At 33.1% G+C, this 18,298-nt stretch overlaps 1 protein-coding gene and 1 pseudogene across 3 annotated transcripts in view; one reads left to right on the top strand and one right to left on the bottom strand.

Annotated features, from left to right (window-relative positions):
• The window catches only part of FBXL17 (F-box and leucine rich repeat protein 17), a 444,087-nt gene that overhangs the window by 264,703 nt on the left and 161,086 nt on the right, over positions 1-18,298 (bottom strand). The window lies entirely within an intron of this gene.
• On the top strand, positions 596-16,681 carry LOC107506528 (annotated as a pseudogene).

Here is an 18,298-nt window from a genome sequence, read left to right as displayed (position 1 = left end):
ACTATTAGAAACTATATAAAATCAGAAAGATAGTCAATTACAAAATTTGTATTAAAAATATAAACAAAATGTACAAGAAGTATACACGTAAGTATCAATTACTCATTTACCAATTTAAAAAAAACACTGAAATGATACCATAATAAAATTATTGAATACATAAAACTAAATTTAATATGAAATAAATAGAACATAAGAAAACTGGGCTTAAGCAAATAGGAAATGTTATGTCTTATAATATTTAAAGATATCAAATTTCCACAAATAAAGCAATCCTAACCAACTTCTAATGCTGTGTATGTGTACATGGGTCATTAAGATGGCTGGCATTATTATCCAAACATTAGTAGAGAGACTTGAAGAAAAAAAGCTGAGCTAGGGACTATTCCAAGGTGACATATAGACCAAGGATTAAAGTCCTAATATCAATTTAATCCAAAATTTGATTTCTACGGAGTCAGGAAAAGTCACTGACTAGGTAGTCAAGTGGAATGTCTCAACTCCAATTTGACTTAGAGCAAACTAGGCTCAGAGTGGAGATTAACATAATCAACCATGACACAATCCTGACATCTTGAATTTCAGAAAATTCAAGATGATTGCATCTGAGAACGAAAACAAGAAAGATAGCCCTGATAAGTCTACTCAGTTTTATACTTTTCTCTTGAGTGTAGCAAATACTGGAAAAGATAAATACAGTTATGGAAAGTTAGTTTCAAAGGCCCAAAGGTATACCTTGAACGTTACAACAAGGAAAAGGGAACCAAGGTAACAGAAGTCCCTAGCAAGTAAATGGTGGTATTTCATCTAGGAAGCCCTTCTTTTAGATTTATAAAGGTCTCAGAAAATAAAAATCAGGATGTTGACTTAATATCACAAACAATTAGTCTGAATAGAGAAATCTCTAGAATATCAAGTTATAGATATGTTCTCATATTCCTCACAAGTCTAAGCCAGACAAACTCAATTTTTCCACCCTCTTTTCCTTGATTCAAAACATCAAGCAATTTGATTCAAAAGATTACTAAAGCAAAAGGATTACTTGGAAAGACAGCCATTCAGATTTGTAAAAATCTGATGATATGTGATAAATCTTGCACAACATATAAAGATATAAGAAATATTAAGACTTTTCATAAGGTGATATTAACACAAATATTTCATTTTTTATCAATTTTCTTAACTTGTACTAAACCCATAATGTCTTTTTAAGTTAAAAATCCTAAATACATGAAGATATTAAAGTTAACATAGTAATGTTAAATCAACTAAGATCCCAGAATTATTTTCTCATTAGAATAAAGTTAGTACATTTTTCCTATATATAAAATGAAACATGTCTTCAAGGAAATTTAGTTAAAACAGTAATCTCTGTCACTGAAAAAAAAAGTTAGAAAACCTAAATCTCAACAAGCTATTTTACTTTGTCAAATACCTAAAAATAGAAAGGTCAACTAGGGACTCAGAGTGCCTGTTTCTACCCATTATGGTTATCCAGTTTTACAAAATTCTGATCCTCAAATCCATGATGAGACACAGTGAAAGAATATATAATTAATACAAGTTGCTTGCTATAATCTCTTCTCTGCAGCACCTAAGGTCTTTAATAGAGTGAATGCACTATAATACCAGGATTAGATTTATATATCCTAGAAAATGGGTTACATTCCCATGAACAGCACTAAATTGATATAATGGCTCTTAGTGGTTATAAATGTAGCTTTTCCCTACTTTAATTGTCCATGACTAGACTGACCTTTTCTCCCTAATTGTATCTACAGTAGAGTAATTAGACAAACCACTACTTGCTTCTGAAATAAAGAGAAGAAGAAAGCTCTCAGTCACTAGCTTTGAGAATGCACTGTAAAATCGGGTTGGCATCCTATTGGGAAAACTTGAGCCATCAATAAGAAAAATAGTTGTTCATAAATTATGCTCTATGTTTTAGTTTAATATCTGAACTAAAGACAAAAATCCCAAAGGAAAGCCTTTTTTCATATACTTAGAGCCAATTCCTTACTTGAGGACAAAAACCAGTCCTAAAAACAAGTTTGAAAGTGAAAAAAATGAATCAGTGTGTCATTTCAGACAGTTGGAGGAGGGCAGGAGTCAAGAGGTTTACTCTCAAATATCTAAAAATAATAATGATAAAGTCCCTAATTGCGGTCTGTGCAGGAATGCCTTCCTTCGGCTGGTGTAACTCTGCAGGGAGGTAAGAGTCTTGACAGGGGCCTTGGGGTAAAGTCAGCCACCAGTCATCCCAAAGGATTCACGGCTGAGGCTGTGGAGGGAGCCGTTTCTCTCATCTGAGAACAACCACCTTTCCCACTCTATTTCTAGGCCTCAGGGGAAAGTCAGCTAGCCCCCAAGACTTCAAGCCTCCACAGTGGAAACACCAGGTACCCTGAGGAGAGGTGGAAGATTTCTTTTTCAGCAGCAAAGACTGTACATAAGTGATTGCCGATGTGAGAGACCTGGGAGGAGAACCACCTATGTTGAAAGAAAAACCAATCAAAACTTAACCAGTGGGTCTGTTCTTGTCACAAGTTGCTACACAGAGGTCAGACTCTCTCCCACCGACTGCAGTAGTTGGCAGTAAGTCCCACCACTGGGCAATGATAAATCAGCTCAGGGCTCAGGATTAGTTTCTCATCAGGAAAGTAAAAGCTTACTCATTTTTCCTATATGTAAAAGGAAATATAGATACAACAGAAATTTTAGTTAACAGTATATCTCTGCTAGTCTCTGAAAGTAAATTAGAAAATCTGATAGCCACAGACCATCTTTCATCAGCTACAGGAAAGAGATTTGTTATATAAAAGGCAGTTTAAGGAAGTCATCGTGCAATGTGTGAAAATCCAGGTTATACAAAGTATAATGTACAGTAATTAAAAATTATCCACACATGCGAATCAGAAACTATTAATTTCTCCAACTATAGGAATAGCAAACAAGGTTTTAGAGTGCTCAGGAGAGTTAAAAGGAGAGAAGAGAAATGATGAAAGTGAAAAATGGCAAAAGCGGTATATAATTATCCAGAAATCACCTGATTATGTCTGAGGCCTATACTGCTAAACTATAAACTCTGTGAAGACAGGGAAAACAAATGTTCCACTCACCGCCCTATCCCAACTACCTGACAGGTGCTGGTTAATGAATAAATAAAGCAAAATGAAATTATGCTCGGTAATTTTCTCTCACCTATTCTTAGATCACACAAGTAACTACTCATAATGCTTACAAGACATGAAACAGAGGGCATGTGAATAGTGAATGCTTCTTTAAAGAGTTCACTTGGGATAAAACATTTTTTTCTACCTATGCAACAATGGGCAACTTAATCTCTTGTGCCTTGATTTCCACATTTTGAAAATGGGAATAGTAACAGTATCTACCTCATAGTGTTGCTAGAAATTTAATATATGCAAAAGCAGTTAGAATAGTGACTAGCAGAGTCAATCCTATATAAGTATTAGTAGTTTCTGATGTTATTCTATAATGATATACAAGGAAGTTTTCAAAATGCTATGGCTCTTCACTGGTCTTATTAACCCCATCCCTCTGGGCACAGACTATTTCTTATTCAACTATGTACTTCCTGTACTAAACACAGTACTGGCACAAAAATAAATGGTTTTTAAAAAGGAATACAAATTGTATTGAATCAAATACTATATTACAATAGTCTCATCTAGATGAGGAAAAAAATGTCTCTAGGCCCATTATGAGTCAGAGCATGAATTTCTTACATAATAATCCAAATGTGACAAGCATTTTCCTCTAACATTTGATAATACCTAATTAAGAGACAGTTATAATAAGAGCTTAAAATGTTTCATTTTTGCCAGGGCCCATCATAGAGTCAACCTCTATTCCTTTATATTCTCCTTTATCATTTATTCATCATTCAAAAACTAAACTCTCACTCCTTTAAATGTATTATTGTGAAATCAATGGCAAGGAAAACAGATATAAAGGTTAAACTGACAATCAAATATTGGAAAATAAGCTAAGATGTCAACAATGTCGGACATTAAAGCATTTTTAAAAATCTGTACTGAAGATATGAAGAACTTCACATTGCTCAAAATGTATTTAGCATTACAAGCACATTTGTGTTCAAAATAATATGTTAGAACTCCAGAAATAATTGATTTGTTTCATTCATAAATTTAAAATTTTCTATCTAACTGCCATAATTCGCCCTAAAATATATCTCTCTTTGGTTTCAGAAAAATAAATTATTAGTTGGTAGCTTGATATAACATGCTGGATCATCTAAAACCTGGCAATAAACTATTTTTTCAGTCTCCCTCCTAGCATTTGTAAGCAGTACATGATAGGTACGAATGAGCTTTCCTCTGAGCATCTAGAAATAAGACTGTCCTTTATAATAAACTAAAAAACTTATCCAAAATAGAATAAATGAGCAAAGATAAGTCAAAATAGCTACCAGACCAAAGCAAGAACTCGACATCACAACATCATCACAAAGACAACCACAGGAAGAAGATACCAATAGAAAATAGGGTAACCATATAATTTATCGTGCAACCATGACATTAGGCCAGACTAAAACCAGGACTGTGCAGCATCAACTGAGACACATGATCACCCTACATCATTAAGAGAAGTTGGTCCTGTGGAAAATAAGAGCAAACTTCAGTATTGCCCTTCCAGGTACAACAAGGGGACACTGTTTCACGAATATGCCATTCATTTGGTAATTAATACTGTTTTAGTCCAAGTCTGTTTTGTGTTGTTATTTAACTTGATTATGTAACTTTTCATTTACTTATGCCTATGTCTTCTGGTATATGGTGGGTCTTTTTGATCACTATAATGTCTCATGTTTCTTTTCAAACCCCGCATTCCAGCATTATGTGCTATTATTATTAAAGGTGGCATGTACTGAGTAGCTAACTATGTGCCAGAAACTGTTCTAAGTACTTTACACATATAATTATATTTAAATCACACAAAAACTTTATGAAATAAGTACTACTTCATATCCTCTTTTTACAAATAAGAAAATAAGACAGCAGGAGGTTAAGAAACTTGCCCAGTGACAAAGAGGAAGAATCAAGATTCAATTCTAGACTGTCTCCAGAGCCTGTGTTTATAGCTACTACACTATACTGTCTCTCAGTGGAAAATACTAAACAATTTATTCCAAGTTTTTTTCAGTTATTAAAACTTCAAGTTATTTTTTAATGCTCCAAAATAGTTAATGATAGCATCCAGAGTTGGCATAAGTATAGACAAACAGATACTCTTTTGCAGGGACATAACTTATATGTTGATATAATCTCCTCTATAGAGAACTAAGCACGATGTATAAAATTTTAGGTATGTATACCCTTAAATGCAGAAATTTCATTTCAAGAATTTAACCCAAAGGAGACAAAAATAAAATATACAAAGAAATAGGAATAAGAATGCTCATCATACAGTTATTAATAGGAGTCAAAACTGAAAATAATTAAAATGTCTATTGATAAGAGACTGGTTAAACACAATGTGCTAAAACTCTACCAAAAATCCGTGAGAAACGGTGACATAGATATATATTTATTAAAACAAAAATAAATCCATAACATATTGTTGACTTTTTGAAACAGATTCCAAAATAGTATGCAAAACATGATTTCAAAAGGAGTTAGGGAGAGGTACACGCGCACATGCATAACTGAAAAGACGTTCAGCGATATGTAAACAGTGGAGATGTCTGGATAGCTGGATTGTTGGTAGACCCTATTTTTCTAAAATTGTTGACTTAAAAACCTTCTTATGGAGTGCCTTGACACTACCAAGCTGTGTGAACCTGGACAAGTCACAGACGATCTTTGCACCTCAGTTTCAAAATTGCAAAATGAAAGAGCTCCGTGGGGTGTTCTTAGATGTTCTTTCCAGTTCTAAGGGTCTGTGGTTAAAATTTTCAGGAAGAGCAGGTAGAAACATGACAACCCCTAAATCCCTTGTTAGTCACAAGTAGATTATTCTCCAGTTTATTAGTCTATACTTAGTGAGTCTGTACAACATGTGAAATAACAAAGCCCAGAAAATGAGAACAATGGAAACCCACAAACACTCTCAGGCACTCGGTATTAGAAACATGATTATCCCTCAGAGTGGGACAGTATACTCAACTAAGGAAGTAGTCCATGGGAGACCCATCACCATCCCAACAGAAGCTCACTTCCAAACAGTTGGCAGTTCTCTTAGAACACTGAGTTTTATACATATATAAAAAAAAAGTACATGTGATCTATCTGACACTGTGGTATTTATATCTCTACTGACAAAAATCTAAGGAAAAGAGTCAAGTGAGACTTTAATGTTGAATTCCACTGTTATTCAGATATATCAATAATCAAATCTGGAGAGCTTCCAAAAAAAATAGAATAAACATTATTAGCATTTTAATAAAACTGCAAGCCACAAGGCTGAAAAAACAGAACAAGACTGAGCAAAGGGAAATTGGCATGCGCAGTGTCCTCCCTCTAGTGGTTTGCCCTCTGGCAGGCCACTGTGCCCTCTCCACTCCACTCCACTCCCACGAAACAGACTCCAGAGAGACTTCTCTGTCCTTTAACAGCTCTTGCAGGCTTGTCCAAGCTCTGAGGTTAAGAAGATGTCTCGTAGTCTTTTTTTGTTTTTTTAAACTGAGAATAAATAACCTGATTTTTAAAAAGCTTTAAGAAAGTGCTGTGTCAGATAGAGTGTGATTTAATATGTTAACTAAATGGGCCCAGATGATAGATGAAGGAACACATGGTACGAAAATGAAAAAGAAAAACTTGTTGTAATAGATGAAGAGCCAGCCAGGAGCCTACAGATAAAAGGCTGAATTAGATGTCCTTTGAAATTATTTCCAAATCAGAACCTATGATTCCTGGACTATATCAAACTCAGAATTACATATAAACACTCAAAGTAAACAGCTATTTTTCCTTAATATTCAGTCATTCCACTTTCTCAGCTGAACTAGAAATATACTTTGTCCATTTAATTCGAATAAAGAGACATATATAAAAATATATAAAAGTAAGTATACTCTAATTGTCTTATTTTCTTCAGATAATTGTGAATGCTTCAGTGTTACTATATGAAAAGCATTAAGTAACCTTCAAGAATCTTCTACTGTCTTTAAAAAGTTTGATTTAAGACATTCACTGTCAATTTTCAGGAAACCATGTGGCTACAATGGTGATAAAGCATTGATGATGGATGGTACCATCCAAGCCACCATTCTAATAATGAACTAATGATTCATACTCAAGGTGCTTTTGAAACATGATTAAGCCTCTAAACATTTCACTGAAGTAGGCTCTCATTACCCCAATCTTATATAAGAGAACTTAAATAAGTTTACCAAGGTTATATAGTGAATGGCTCAATGATATAAGTTTGGAAGAAAAAAAGAATTCTATTCATTAGTATTATGGAGAAGTTTTCCAGGTTAATTTATTCTATTGCTCTGAGTCTAACTGACCTCCAGTGGCCACTGGCAAGTGTTTGCCAAAATGTCACTGACGAAAAAATTCCTTACAATGGTATGTATTATAAAATGAATATGTCAAGAATCAGATGAAAATGTCATCAGTGACAATGACAACAATAAACAAAAATATTCTACCGGTTTCAGGAATGGAAGAAGATGCAAGTTAAAGGGAGAAAAGTTACATGAGAAAATGTCATCGGTGACTATATCAACAAAAAGTAAAATAACCACAGCTTTAAGTAAGAGAAGAAGACACAGATTAAAGAGGAAGAAATTATCTGTGAATCAAATGCTCTATAACGAATCAGAAAGAAAAAATACTCCTTTTACAGAGGCGTGTGAAAAAACTACATATTGTTTAGAAATTGGCCCGCTCCTGGGGGAACGAAGAGTGAGGAAACAGAGACAACATGTCTATAATGACCTGTGAAAACTCTGAAGATGTAAACTCTGAAGTCACTCATTTTCTTATTTTCATGTCAAAATGAATGAAATAATTTGTGAATGTTAAAAGTAGTAACAGCAAATTAAACAGAAATTGAACAAAACTTTCTTCCTTGTTGCCATTAAAATAGAAAGTCAAAGATGTTGATTTTCCCACTTTGAAGTCTTTAGAAATAAGTCTCACTTGTACAAATACTTAAAATCGAATGACCTAGTTAGATACATCTACTCTTGAAATTTTTCTTTTTTTTAAAAAGCGATTTCACTGAGAAAATTACTTTTATACTAAGACTTGGGATATTTATTTAAATGAACCTAGCTTACAAATGTGATTATTGAAATCAATGATTGCAGTTCATTACTGATAATTAAGAGTATATTTTTTGTATATTCTGGAATTTTTATCTGTATATGATTGGTACTTTTAAATAAAAGCTTCAATGGAACTTTCAAAATAACACATGTATACTTTTGATTACCTGCCTAAGGACAAACTGATTTGAAGATTAACCACAGTCTAGGTTTTATCGTAGGAGGTTTGCTCTATCTAAATGCTTATAGGACACCGTCTTCCCAACAATAAAGTGAAATCAATGCTAATATGACATTGATAAAACACAGAGAGGTGCATGTTAGGACTTTCTGCTTCCATGGATTATATCCTATGTTCTCCTCTATACTTATTCCCATCAGTGTGGATTATCACAAATTCTAAATACTTTTCCAAGCTCAATGTGTACATTTAGAACCTATTTAGAAGAACGAAATGTAGTATACAGCAGTGACAAGTTAACTAATGTAGTATACAACAGTGACAAGATAACTAATGTGAACAGGGAAAGAATCGCAAGTAAAATATATATGCATACAATAAGCAACAGGAGTGTAGCATTGTAAAGTTACTTCAACCTTGTACCTTCTTAAACAACATTTTCAAAATAGGAGATGACCATCAAGTAGCAGCAATGTCTGTGTAGATGTCTAAATGTCTGTCAGAGCCTGCTGGAGGATACTTTATACTTCTCCCCCTCTAACAAGCTTCACTGTTATATCCTATCTGGAGATGGATGGCTGCCAAAATCCATCATCAAAAAAAAAAATGCTTCTCTACACCATAATGATGTCTCAGTACTAGGAATAAATTTGTGGGAAGAAAAATCCTGGAAACAAAAAGAAGATTGATATTTATTTAAAGATATAAATTATTAAACATTTCTAATTCTAAGAAGACTGAAATGTTTAAAATATTAACAATATGGTAAATAATATATATTTCTTCAAAGACAGTTATCCCATAAATGTGTATAAATCTATAGAAAGAAATGTTACAGAAAACTTTTTTTTTTCTTCCAAATTCATTACTAAATTTAATGAAGAATGCCAGGGCATTGTCTTGACACGATGTGTCATCTCCTTTCCGAATAAATCACTGCTATAAGGATATCATGTTTCTCCAGGGTTTTTCTGTCTTCTTCATTCAGTTTTTTAATCCAGTAAAGTTACCATGTTGTCAGTTAGGCTAAAATTGTCTCCACATACTTCACACATAAATCACCACCTCTTTAACTCTTCAATTACATTTATAAAGCACTTTGATAGGCTATGTCTATACCCATTAAATGAACTTGACTATTTTGACTGACTTATTTTGACATGCTCTATTTCTTAAGCAACTTGAGCAATTCATTTTTTTTCTCTTACACTGAACACAAGCTTATGTTCACTAGGTTTGATTGCCATTTAATCAATCAACACTCATTTCCTGATCCTGACGAGGGGCCCAGTGGAAAAGTCACAATTCCTAGATAGTTTTAATTCATATGCTGTTATCAATGTAACATTCTAAGAAATTTATAAACCATCTGAGTAAAGTAGTTGATAGATGGTCACAGGCATGGGAAACACAATATAGAGAATGCAGTTAGCATTAATGTAATGGCTAGGTGGAGAGCCAGAGGAGAGAAAGAGCAATTGGGGGATCATTTTATAAACTATATAAATATCTAACCAATGTAAAGTATATTTGAAACATTAAAAAAAAAAAAGGAAAATGAAAAAATGTAACTTACTCTCCTCTCTTCAAACATAAAATAAGTTTCTCCAGATTATTCACACAAAGCTAAGTAGTCATGTGTGTGTCTGATTAATACAATAAAATATCAAAATACTAAAATATACTGGTAACATAATGGAAAAAGAGATTAATAAAAATCAAAAATAAGAATTCAGTTTAAATTCATGTTAAAAGGAAAATAAATGAAAAATGTATTTCCCAAATAAAACCAGTTCTCAAAATACCTTAATAAATCATGGCTCCCAGGCTTTACTTAACAGGCAATAAAACCCTGACGTAGGTTTAATTGGTGTGCTGGTGTGGTAAATGGTAAGATAAGCTATGATATATATGTTGGAATCACATACTAATATTAACTGCTTTGTTGATGTATGGTTGTTAAAATAAAAAATAAAAGCACTTCAAAATGAAAAGACTCTCACTTCTTTTTGTGGAATTTTGGGGTAGGTATTAGTACCATTATTGCCTATATGCCATAGAAATTATGTCCTTATGAGACAAGAGAAGACACAGATGTTGAAGGCCAAAATATAAATGATTAAGGCTCAGTCACAATTCTTCTAAAGGAGGGTCCTCAAGTCCATTACTCCTTAACTTAACAACAGAAGAAAAAAGGATATATTCTTAATACTATAAAATACCAAAAAGTATTTTAAATATTTATAAAGTCAAGGGATTATATTTACATATTTTTAAATTTGTATTATACTATTCTTTTCAGACTCAAAGTACTTATGAGATCAGAGGAGCTGCCTTTTTCCCCATGCATTTTTTAGGTGAATACTCAAGATAAAATAACACTAGAAGCTGCAAGTAGATGTCATTTCATGGTAATATTTATTCTATGCGATGATATTTACTTTATTATAATGTTATTATTATGCTATTTAGCTAGCACTTATATTCAGTTGACTCCATGGTAGGTTTAACTGCTTATTGCAACCAACTGTATTTTTAAACTCAGAATAAGCTGTTGGAGGCAGCTTGATAGATGGGATTCAGGTCAGGGAGATCTATATTCAATCCTGACTCTGCACTTATGAGCTGTGATCATCAATCAGCAAGATACTTTACCTCTCTGAGCCTCATTTTACGCCATCTATAAAATAGGGTATAATGATACTTAAGTCACAGAGTTGATGTGATAATTAAATAAGATAATGAATAAAACACTCTTGGCACCTTGCCTAAATGTAATTCTCAGCAGAGAGCAGCTACAAAGTCAGAATCAGTCGTCAATAGCTATATGACAAATCACATCAAAACTTAGTAGCTTAAAAAAAAAAAAAAAAAAAAAAACAGCTCTTAATTGCTCACAACTCCATGGGCCAGCAATTTGGACTAGGCTCAGTTGAGTAGTACTACTGATTTCATTCATGGACTGCAGGAATCCGAAGGCTTGACGAGACTGGATGGTCTAAGATGGCCCCACTCACATATCTGACAGGTAGTCCTGGCGTTGGCTAGATCTTTCTCTCTCTATGGTCTCTCATACTTAGAAAAACTAGTCTGGCTTCTTCAGGTGGTAGCAGCATTCCAGAAAGGCAAGATGGAAAGTTGCTAGGCCTCTTGAAGCCAAAGTTTCAAAGTCCCACAACATAATTTTCTCTATATTCTATTGGTCTGAGCAAGTAAAAAAGCCAGCTCAGATGCAAGGGGATAGAGAAATAAATGTCACCTCCTGATGACACAATAGGCAATATCACATTGCACAAAGGCATGCATAGAGATGAGAAAAATTTGTGACTATAATTTGCAATCTACTAAAGTCTGCAAAAGAGTGATGAATTTTTATAATACCGATGCTATCTTTCAACTATAATAATTGCCAAATTCAGGTTTTGAAGGCCAAAAAGTACAAGCCTGAGTTTTCCCAAAATGAGAGTAACATTGTTCTTCTGGTTCAATGACAGATTTCAGAGGACAAACATCAAGACTGAGTGACTGATACCATTATCTAAGTGTCTTTGTTTTTCCGTGTGCTAAGAGTCCTCGACACTTTTCTATTTGATCTAATTAATATATTTATTTTCATCTGATTTGATATTTTTACCTTCAATAAACAGCTTTCTAATTGAACATTACACAACAAATAGCCTTACCAAGAAATCTGGATCAAGTATGTAGCACTTCTAGAAACCATGAAGTTTGTAAAAGAAATAAACTACGTTACTATAAAAAGTGCATATATTTTTGTTCTTCTCTGTGAAAATAATCTCTAGAGAAAAATTTAGCTTTGTGATGCTATTAATTAGCTAGGCCCAGAGATCTATTCATACTGAATTAAAGAGATATAAAGAAAAATGAAGAAAATATTTTTATACCTATAAATAACCAAAAAGTAGAATACCAAAACAAAACTTGAAATTTACCTTTAATTTATGTATTGAATCTTGTTTTCAAAATATCTTTCTAAAATTCTTGTCACAGCCCAGAAAGTCACAAAATGATAACTGCTACCATGACTTCCTTTAACGTATGTGTCTCTAAAAGATTCATTTCAAGAGCCCCACTTCTTAATACGATATAATACAATCTATTTGCTGCAGCGAATTTCATGGGGCAAGATATGCCACTAAATATACTGTGTAAGCATTGCTCTTTATACAGGAAAGAGGTGAAAGAAAGAGCTACTTGCTATCTGACAATATGGCAAACAGAGAAGTGGTTTGGGGAATGGCTAATCCCCCCACTAATGACATTTCTACATTTTTTCCAATGAAGAACTGATTCCTAAACTGGCCTTTTTTTTTTTTTTTTCTTTTTGGCTGAGGACCTGTTACAACATTGCTTCATAGAGAAACAGTTGGAAACTCAGGCAGTTTTCAATTTTAAACAAATTGGTACTGCCAAAATTATAATACCCAATAACAAAAAATTTCAGTAACACCAAGTGTGCCTAATCCGGTTTTTAAGACATTTAAAAACCCTAATTATAAGAAACCATATGAGAAGCCAAACATATATTCATCTAGAGGAAACACCACTAGCCAGTGCCATCTTTGGTGGCTAGGTATTCCTCCTCCTATGTGAACAAGGTACCTTAGTGTGTATTATGGAAATTAGATCATTCTAACTGATAATTAGGGATCAAAGATAACCCCATGCTACAGTTCCCAAACAGGTAATCTACTCAATATATTTTTATAGGAAATTCTGTAAATGTCTATAATTCTCTCATTATGCTTTATTTCGAAGTCAATATACTTACTATATAGGTTCACATGAAATAGTTATCATTTTTGAAAAATGGTGACTATTCTAACATTCTTTAATTATATTGCTTACTAATCTTAATTGCCATGATTTCAAAAGACAGTTCCAAAGTGAATCTTGAATAAACAGAAAAGTAATTAGCCTAAATTAATTGCTTTGCTGATGTGATTTACAGTAGGTATGCTGAGTGATTTTGAAATTTCTGCCACTGCTTTTACAACTTGATGTTCTGATGATTTTTAGGCCTATTTTTGCACCAGAGCAATTAACCAGATAATTGTTCTAATGTGAACCTGGCCTTAATCAGTATGTTTAGGTTCATAGTGGCAATTAACCAAATATTAAACATATATTTAAAGAGCAGCACTTAAAGGTTCTACAAAAAGAGTTTAAGAAAAATCTGCAACATTTTTTCTCATATAGCCATACTCATCTCATAAGGAATAGAAAAAATTGTGACTGTCTTCTTTGCCCCTTTTCAATTAATACGAGGTACCATTACATATGAGAGGTGAGTGAAATTTTTGGTTCTTCATTTAAAATTATCCCAAAGACCCGATTAAAAAGGCAAAATGCAATGATTCAACATTAAAATCCTACTTATTGTTTAAAAAAAAAAAAACTGAGGCTGGGGCTTTCAGATAACCAGTATGCAAAAGATAAAGTAAGCCTTGTCTGAATCCAGGCAATGACATTAAACCCTCACTTTAATAAGTAGCAACTTTATTCAGAAATAAATAAATCTAGGAGAAAGAAGGCATTTGAACCCATTGCCTGGATTTCAGCCAGAGTTTAAGCTAAGTTTAACAGCACATTTATATATCCTACAAAAGTAGCATTTATGATTCTTTCAACATGTGGGTATTAAATTACTTCTCCGAGCTGGGCCCTAGGCAAGGTGCCAGGGCTAAGGTGGAGGCAGAGGCCCAAAGATGAAGACACTGGTCTTCCTTACAAAGAGACTCATAAACAAAACATTACACAGATACACAGTGATATATGCCACCAGTAAAGTGATGAACCATGAACTCAGGTAGTGACATGATGCAGCACTTCATTACAACCACCATTATTATTTCATCTTTTCTTTAAATGTAAAAGATTTCACATTCATTTTAAGGAAGATTATTAGTAGTGCAACTATAATTATTAACGAAACAAGTCTGCTTTTTCCGACTTCAGTGAGTGACAAATTATTCTATACTACCTTAAATATTTTATCAGTTGAGAAATGAAATACATAAAACCTTTCCATTTTCATGAAGTAAAAGGGTTCAAGCTGAAAGCACTCTGTCATTCTTTGTATCTTCATGTCTTCTTTCTTAATTTCTGAAAGAACTGTCACATAGAAAATAGGCCAGGCACATACAGGTCAGGTTTGCCATTTTTAATTATTAACAATCAAGTTCCAGCAATTTCTCCTCTGGTTAAACATGTGTATACCTATCTTCTAAAATATTTCTTTATGCCACTGTTCATAAAATATTTTAGGCTGAAGCAAAATCTCTTAAATAAAATTAATAACTAATCACAGGAGATATTTATCATCTCAAGCCTTTTACAAGAAAATTGTCAGATTTAATCACCTTTCTCATATTTTCACTATTTACTGGGCTTCATTTATCATATATTATAAAATTTTGACAACAGCAAGTTATTTTAATTACCATTTCTTGTTGGGGATTAAGAATAAGACAATTCCTGGGGAAACTGGGGGAGGGATGGAGGAATGGTCATAAATTTGTCCAACCAACAATTATCATTCTTATCAATAAATGAAGATTTTCTTCATTGTTGACAATTTAAAAACAGATTTGAGGTTAAGAAACCTCCAAATCCATGGGTACATAGCACTTCATTAACTATTATTTAAAATACGTCTCATTTTTTCTCATAATTTGATCATAAATCTCATTTCATAATATGTAAAACATGGTTTTTTAGCCCTAAAAACTAAATGCTTAATATATCTGTTACTCATCTTTATACTGCCTGAAAAACACAAATGTGGTAGCAGCATTTAGAGTAGCACATCCAGAAATCCCAATAAAATGATTCTATAGAAGCTTACTAGGAACCAAAGACAAAGCCAAATTTTAAAATAACCATTATATGTTAGAACTATTATAAAAATTCACCTTATGCTACAAGACAAAATAATCTGAACATGGAGAAGCAATAAGACAAACTTATCCACATCAAATTCAGTTTCCATCCATCTCTAGAATTGGAGTTAAAAATCAAAGAAGGTAAGTCACAGACATCTCATACAGATTTTCCTTTCAACCGATTTTACTAGGTTAAATATTTTAGTGTTATACATCAATAAATACTGCCCTAAAAATATTTAGTAACTACAGATATTAAAAGAACTTATATCAGAACCAATATTCAGTATCACTATATGCCAAAAAATTAAAAAGTTCCTTTAATTTGAATACACTAAGAATTTTATCTGAGGATAAATGCACAAATCATTTTATTGGAGAAACTTAACCTTTTGTAGAAAATTATCATCAACTATTCCGGGAAAAAAAATCACATACACGAGGAAAACAATACAGATTAGTTATGGCAATTTTTTCTATCAAAGGTACTGAAACTTTCAATAAAGTTAACTTTCATTTCCTTTTTTTTAATTTTTTTTTTTTAACAGTAACAACCTATTCAAAGTATATACCCAGTGTTCTCCTACTCTGAAATTATTAAGTATATGCTGCACCTGACAGGGAGCATTGTTAGACAGAAAAAAATTTTGTAAAATAAATGTGTATCATCACATGCTTAAATAAATACCTTTTCAAATTTTATTTGTGAATTTTTTTTTTTCATCTAACTATGAGCCAGGTATGGTACAAGACACAAAACTTTCTACGTTTTCTCAAAGAACTTAGTAAGAACTGAAGAGCATTTACAAATGGGGTTGTTGAGGAAACAATTATTATTATTACGAAATTAGCTGTTTTAAAAATTTACAACTCTGGCCAGATGCCCCGGGAGGGAAGACCAGGAAGACTCCGGGTGCATACAGAATCAGAATGGAACAGACTGTAATCCCATGCAGCTAAGTAGTATGTCAGGATTTGAAGAAGATGCAGAGCTAAGTGGTTTTGAAAGAACTGATAGGAAAGACAGAAGCTAGGAGCTGAAGCAGCTGTAAATGACGCCTTCTTTCCTGTTAACGACATGTTTGTCTCAAAAAACCTGTGCCGTACAGATGATGTGGCCTATATCGATGTGGAAACTAGAGAAAGGAAGAGATAATGCCTGGAGCTCACTGCAGCCAGGCGTGGGGTGGCAGCTTATGCTTTGACCAGGTGGATGATCATTTACAGACTTCCTGCCATTTACAGTTGGATACGCTCAGCCCCGCCTACCGGGATACTTTCAGAAATGCACCCCTTCCAAGACTAGAGGCTTTGAAAAGGGATGGACAGTCATGACTAAGCTTTTAGTTAGAGGGGGCAGCTGCTGGTACAAAATATTGACATAAAGCTTGAAATTCTTGCACATGGTCACAGTAGAAAATGCATCTTTGGTTTTGTGTCTTTATCATTTCTTGCTTCAATTTTAGGCTTTTGACTCAGAACATTATTGACAAATGAATCGTTTTTCCTATGTTCTGATTCATTAAGGGAATCCTGAGGCCACTGCTGTGACATCATCATTAGGACATTTGAATTTCTTCTTATAGTAGCTCTGCATTTCAAAACCAAATCAGTATTTCATTTTGTTATTATAGGACTTTGATGATGTCAGCATTCTCTGTTACTAGGAAATTCTGGATTTGCTCAATAATATAGGAATTAAAATCACTTAACTATAAACTTTGATTCAGTTTGCTAAATAAGGGGTTTGCTACTAGCTTGGACTAACTTTGCAGTAATTATGTTGGTACTAGCCTTACTGGAAACAAATAATTAAGTAGTTTCCCTGCACAAATTTTGAAATTCACTGTTTCACTTACCCTATTTATATTACTAATATAGACTGATAAAGATGAATTACTTATATTTTACTTCACTAGTATTAAATGAAAAACATGAACTGAAAATTGTTCTGTATTCTTTGTTTACTACAGTCAGCCAACTAAGAGAACAGTTAGCAAATGAATGTAATAATTACTTATTTCCAAGGCATTTAAGCACATAAGCAAATATAGGAACATGTTCTATTCTTTTTCCTAACAAAAAGCATCTTCGATGTGTGGGATTTAAATAAAAGAAGATTGATTCCGATTTCTTAAAAAACAATATTTTGGCCTGTGTAGATCCTTATTGCAAATGACTGTTTACATGGTGTATAGTATATACTCAGAAAGTATCTGTGCTTCAACATTTACTCTCTATAATATAGTGCTTTGGTGTTCCCACGGCTCCCCTTCTCCGCAACAGGTGTACAGTGTTCATCTCAACACTAAATCTCAATAATAAATCTACAATGTAATATGAGTGCAATGTATGGGTTTGAAACCAAAGGATGAATGAAGCATTCAGAGACTTAAAATTTGAAAGAGGGAGAATCTGTATATTTTATTACAGGTACTAATTTTTATGAACTTAATAAACTATACCATATGCTAATGTTTTCAAGCACATGTTGAATAATAGGGATTAGGGAAGTCATTTTTTTTTTAATAACAGTCTAAAGCAGCAGCTATAGAAATTTTTAACTAAATTTCTACATCTAGACACACACCTTCATGAATTTGTCACTTGCAGGCTTTTTTAAAATCATTATTAAATAATAGGTACTTTTAGGCTCTGAAGATCAAGTAGAAGAGAGCAAATTAAAGTTTAGTTTGGGTCACTATTCATTGTCAAACCTCACTGAAATGCTTTCATTATGTTTGATAAATGCATATTCATTCTCAGCTTTATTTTCAGAGGCTTAACCGTTAGGGCAATGAAATCTAACTTCAGGTTGAACTTTCTCATGTTTAATCTCAGGCTAACTGTAAGGGATATTTGTAAAGTTTAAATAAAATTCTGTTTCTTATTTTGAGTTAAGTATGAAGAAAAGTGATTGTATGTTTAAAAATTGAAATTGTTCATTTTGTG

Source organism: Rousettus aegyptiacus, unplaced genomic scaffold, assembly GCF_014176215.1.
Source record: "Rousettus aegyptiacus isolate mRouAeg1 unplaced genomic scaffold, mRouAeg1.p scaffold_m13_p_8, whole genome shotgun sequence".
Classification (NCBI taxonomy): domain Eukaryota; kingdom Metazoa; phylum Chordata; class Mammalia; order Chiroptera; family Pteropodidae; genus Rousettus; species Rousettus aegyptiacus.
This window is presented reverse-complemented; position numbering and strand designations above follow the sequence as displayed.